Source organism: Heterocephalus glaber, unplaced genomic scaffold (genome assembly GCF_053883595.1).
Source record: "Heterocephalus glaber isolate CG9 unplaced genomic scaffold, H.glaber_assembly_v1.0 deba00001126, whole genome shotgun sequence".
Taxonomy (NCBI): domain Eukaryota; kingdom Metazoa; phylum Chordata; class Mammalia; order Rodentia; family Bathyergidae; genus Heterocephalus; species Heterocephalus glaber.
In genome coordinates, this window is record NW_028258199.1 from 179,312 (window position 1) to 184,965 (window position 5,654).

General features: G+C 35.7%; 1 pseudogene; it reads left to right on the forward strand.

Moving 5' to 3' along the window:
* The first annotated feature begins 339 nt into the window (after positions 1 to 339).
* On the forward strand, positions 340 to 4,801 carry LOC110347549 (putative olfactory receptor 7A2; annotated as a pseudogene).
* Positions 4,802 to 5,654: the final 853 nt, after the last annotated feature.

Consider the following 5,654-nt stretch of genomic DNA (forward strand, 5'->3'; position numbering starts at 1 on the left):
AAAAAGCATGGGATTTATTACATTCTGACTGGCAGGTTTTATTCCATAAATTCTTATTCTCCCAAATCTTGTCTTTCTATATTAAACACACACTCACACTCATGGACTTTTAATAAAGATTCATGATTGTGCTCTGTATAACATGTAAATGGCTTTTATGTTCAGTGCAGTCTTCTTTTCTAGTTTGTAACACCCTGAACTTCTTGCTCAACAGCACCTTAAGGAAATCTCTCCCATAAGCTAGAGTGGTGTTTAATTATTTCACTGAGTGAATTTTACTTTATGGCATGACTTAACATTCACACATTTAATAATCAGCCATCCTTATAGGGACCTCTAATGGAGCAGCTGGATCAGATCCTGTGTCTTCTGGCTCTGAGAGCTGCAGCCCCACTTTCTACTTATCTCGTGAGTATGTAGGTGATTGGTTTTACAGATCTCATGTTTCCACCTTTTGTATGCTACAGAAATGAAAAATAATTTATATTAAACTGTTTCACCTTTAGAAATTCACACTATTAATGGTATTTTATAAGTAATTGTTTATTTTATTGCTGTTAGAATTTCACAAGATATTTAAAGTTTAATATGTCTCAATTTTTTCAGGGAGAACTTTTCCCAGAAGTTTCATTTAGTGAAATACATATTTATTTTCTTATACATTTGTTTTTACCTTAAAATAATTTACATACATGTAGATTTTGTATGTAGTTTTCTTAATCCTCATCACAAATGTTTTGTTTACTTTATAATGAGATGCTAAATTCCTCTGATTTTTTGGTAAGATTTGAGATAAATGCATTAACTTTGTGTTTCTCCAGATCAATAGCAATCTATGATAGATTTTAAATATTCATACTTCTATAACTAAAGGAAATATAACTTTTTCTTATAATAAATGACCATGTATGTGGAACTAAGTTCCCAATTCATCATTGCAACAATAACTGAGCATCCGTATATGTCATTCTCCAACCACAATGTTATTTTACATCGAGGTATTTTTATTACAATTATAAATCTGTGTGTATATCATTCAATATTCCCAGGCTATAGGTAGGTTGATTTCATGTTCAATGCATCTTTCAAATTTATTTACTACAACTGTTTAAAACTACTGCATTTCATCTAGGATTAGTCCCCTACAAATCTTTTTATTAAAAAGTTTCTTATTTTAATATTTTTATGAATTATTCACATGTAATCACACACCATTTTGAAAACAGAATGTTAAACACTGCCAGGTAGGTGTCCCTGCTCAGTTGTACTTTGCATCATAATGGCTAGAAAAGAGTACAATTAAATAAATATATATATGAGATAATGTGCTTAGGAGCATATCACATAGAGAGTATTCTTCAATATAAATGTCTATGATCTTCAAGGCCTGTGCACAATTTTATAAATATCATGAAAAGAAGCCAGTATGTATTGCGTGACTAGGAGAATTAGGTCTAGATGTGCCCATTGGGTTTCTGGAAAAGAGACTAATCAGAGAAATAGAGAGTAGATACAGGTGAGCAGAGGATGGAAATAGTGTGAAGGAAGGGGAAATGGAGAGAAGATGATTAACTGGTACAGATATGAGAATACAGACTAGATATTCCAATGAAGAATTGCATGTGATGCCCAGTAGCTTCTTGGCCAGAGTCTGAAAGCTCACAACCCAATTACTTATCTGATTCCTGCACTGCAAAACTGAAGCTAATTCAGACTCAGGACCTCTTTCTGCCAGGTTGCAGGCATTCTTGGAGAGTTTGATTCAATCCTAGTTCTTGAGTTAGGACCTCTTGCTGTCCCTCCCTCTAGGTGTGATTGTGGATTTGGCAGTTTCACTGGCACAAAATCATCCATTGATTCCGGATTATTTCTGTGTAATTAATTCAGCTACAGCAGTAACAGCCTAATCTGTTACAGTGGTATCTATAGGAGCTAGTTGAGAAATAACATATTACATGACTCTGTTATTTCTCCCTTTAGTAGTAGGAACAGGACACCAATGTAAGCCTCTAATCCTGTGTAACTCAGCCTGAAAATGGTCTCTGATGTCAGGAACCAAGTGTGTGATCACCAGTCCCTGCTTCTCAGTTGGAGTCACCCCAGTCATCTCTCCAGCTCTTAGCAGTCTCCTATGAGTGTCCTTCCCTCATCCAGTCTGGAAACTTGGCAGTGTGAAGCCTCCAAAGGGCTGTGGTGGGACTGAGGGTTAAGTATCCAGTCATTCTCCCAATAGTGTCCTATCAGCTCTTGCTCTGGGGTGTCCTGATGTAATCGTACCGCAGTCACTCACCAGCTATTGCTTCTGGCGGGCCAGTCAGAGCAGGGTTTCGCATTCTTCCCAGTGTTGCCAATTGCATAAGATTCTCCTGGTCCCAGTCCAATTCTCTGTGAGTAGAGAGGTTATTAGTTTCACTGTGCCTCCAAAATGGTAGCCAGCCAGTCACCATCTATGGTGCCATGGTTACTCTGCTTCAGTGTGTGCCACCTCTTCTGTATCTCTTAATCCTGTTTTCTTCTCCTTTGTCAGTTCCCTTGTTGCTCCTTCCCCTTACTTTGGTTCCTCACAAAGGCATGATCCTCCAGACTCCAGACTCCAGGCACTCTCCTGCAGAAGCCAGGTTGCTGGCACTCACTGCTCTGACATTTGTCTCCTGGTCACTATTACTATATTCTTAGGGGAACACTGGTCTGAAGCAGATAAGTTGCCTACGATCACTTTCTTTGTAGTAGTGTGGTTGAGAATAAGATCAACATAATATTAAACCATGTGCTGTGGGCTTGGGTGCACTGGCACGTGCACACACACACACAAGTGTGTGTGTGTGTGTGTGCATGCTCATGATCATGTGCTCTTTTTCAGGGATTAGATCAGTTTCCAAGAAAGTTTACCTGAGCACAGTATACAGATGGACTCCAACTTAAGATGATTTAACATGTTTTTTTTTTTGCTTTTTTTAATTAAACAAATATAGTTCCAGTGTAGTTGTACTTTGATTTTTTTTCTTTTCCTCAGAATAGAAATATGTATTACCATTTTCTTTCACAGTGGTAGCTACCTTCAGGAAATCACAGCTCCAAGTCAGATACCCTCACAAGGATACACAACCTGAGAATCTGCAGTGCGCTCTGTTACTAAGCTATTTTGTTATATATAGATACATATTAGTTGCTTTTTGTTTTATTAGTACATATTTGTACTACATAATGATTACATTCATCACATGAATTTGCTCCATGTATATAACACAACTTAATTCTTTTTTGTCCCCTTCTCCTCTACTTTCTACATTATCCCTTTATCTACTGGACCTACTATCTATCCTTTATTTTCTTCTTATATTCCGGATTTTATTTCATCATTTGACATCTTGTATAATTTGTAAAGATTGATTGTGATTTTTTCCATCATTAAATTATATGTACATTTGTTTTTTTGCACCATTGACATATCTAGGCAGCTCTTATAACAAGAATTATACTCAAATTTATATTTTTCAAATGTAAAAACAGATTTATCATTATAATTATAAAACATATGAACTCTTGAAGACAGGCTGACCTTTGAAAAGGAATCTCTCTTCACAGATGACAAAACAATCCTTTAAAGGGAACCAATACATACATGAAATTTAAAAATAATTTATGGACTGTAGAAAATATATGGAGCATTACTGAAAATTTACTAGTGCAACTTCTCCTCTCTCTTAGGAGGTTACAACAGCCATATGTGGAACCAAGATATGATACCCACATTTCAGAATTTTATCTTTTAGGATATTTAGAATATTCAGAACTTCAGCCTTTTGTATGTGGAATTTTCCTTTCCACGTACCTGGTCACTGTACTTGGAAACCTGTTCCCCATCCTGGCCACAATCTCAGATTCCCACCTGCTCACACCCATATACTTTATTGTCTAAAGCCTGTCAGTTGTGGATATCAGTTTTACCTCCACCATGATACCAAAGATGAGAGCAGAGCAAAGTCATAACATAAGAAAGCTGCATTACTCAAATGCTTTTTTTCACTCTTTGTAATGTTGGATGTCTTTCAACTGACTGTCATGGCTTATGGCTGCTGTGTGGCCATCTGCCACCCTCTGCATTACATGATCATCATGAACCCATGGCTCTGTTTGTAGCATGCTGGACCCTACATGTCCCAAATGCCCTGTTGTACCGCTTAATGGTGCTGTCACTGACCTCCTACACTGACTTGGAATCCCCCATTTCTTTTATGAACTTAGTCAATTACTTCTTTATGGCTGCTCTGATACTTTTCCTAATGAGGTAGTGATGTACTTTACAACTGTGCTGCTGGGTGGTGGTCCCCTTGTTGGTATCCTTCACTCTTATTTTAAAATAGTTTTCTCCATAAATGCAATGTCATCAGCTCAGGGAAGGTATAAAGCATTTTCCACCTGTGTATCTCACCTGTCAAGGGTATCATTATTTTATGGCACTGGGCTAGGTGTGTACCTTAGTTCTGCTGTTGCACAAAACTCACAATTAACTACAATGGCCTCAGAGATATACAGTGTGGTCACACCCATGCTGAACACTTTCATCTACAGTCTAAGGACTAAGGACATCAAGACCACCCTGAAAATGTTCTTTAAGAGGGTAACTAGGGAAATGTCACTTCCCCTGGGGCTGGAAAAATGCTGGTGTTTAGAAGACTTAAAGCCCCAGAAGCAGAAATTGAGATATGCTGATCAGATTGTAAAACTAGAATTGCTTCTTGCATTTATTCATGGAAATTTATGTTTCTCTTGTTTCAACTTCTATGTACCATTTAATTAACTTGTGATATTAAGCTTTTGGCTCTTTCTGATATCAAACAGTTTTTCTATTTGAAGTTTTCTTCTTTAAAGTTTGCAAACTTGGTATCACAAATATTTTGAAATTTCCTCTTATATCAGGATCAACCCATATTGCTCAACAATAACTTCTTCTCAAATGTCATATCATACCAAGTAATGTTTGATAGTTGTTTTACTTTTAAAGAGTCGTGAGTTTTACTACTCTGATGGAAAAAGCTAGTTAGTAACTAGAGCTATGTATATAATTGTATAGTAAAAGTGCTGAAATTTATTTTAACTGCTTTTTTCTTAGAATATAGAATTTAACATCCTATAATGTCTTATAAATGATCATCATGTTTTAGTCTCTTTATTAGGATTATGTTTATTTTTCAGGTCATTATTTGCAATGCCTCATGTTATCCTTGGTCAAAAGTCATTTTCAAAACATATTTTCTACTGGAGTATATATGAAAAGAAAAATTTGAAAAAAAATGAATCAATATGGTTTTGATTCAGAGATGACCTTAAATACAACAAATAAAATTTGAATCGGCGTTGTATTCCAATATAAAAGAGTTCTACAAGTAAAACAAAAATGCACCATATATACACAATAGAATTTTATTCAGCTATTAAGAAGAATAAATTGCAGTCATTTGGAGGAGAACACATGCCTCTTGAAATAATAATGTTAATTAAAATAAGTCAGATACAGAAAATTAATTAAGTAACAAGTAAAATAATTTAAAGAGTAAACTAAGCAGTAGATGACACAAAATAGGGACAGAGACTTTGTGGAGTTGGAGATAAATGTGAAGATTTACACATATATATATACCAATTCTCTATGC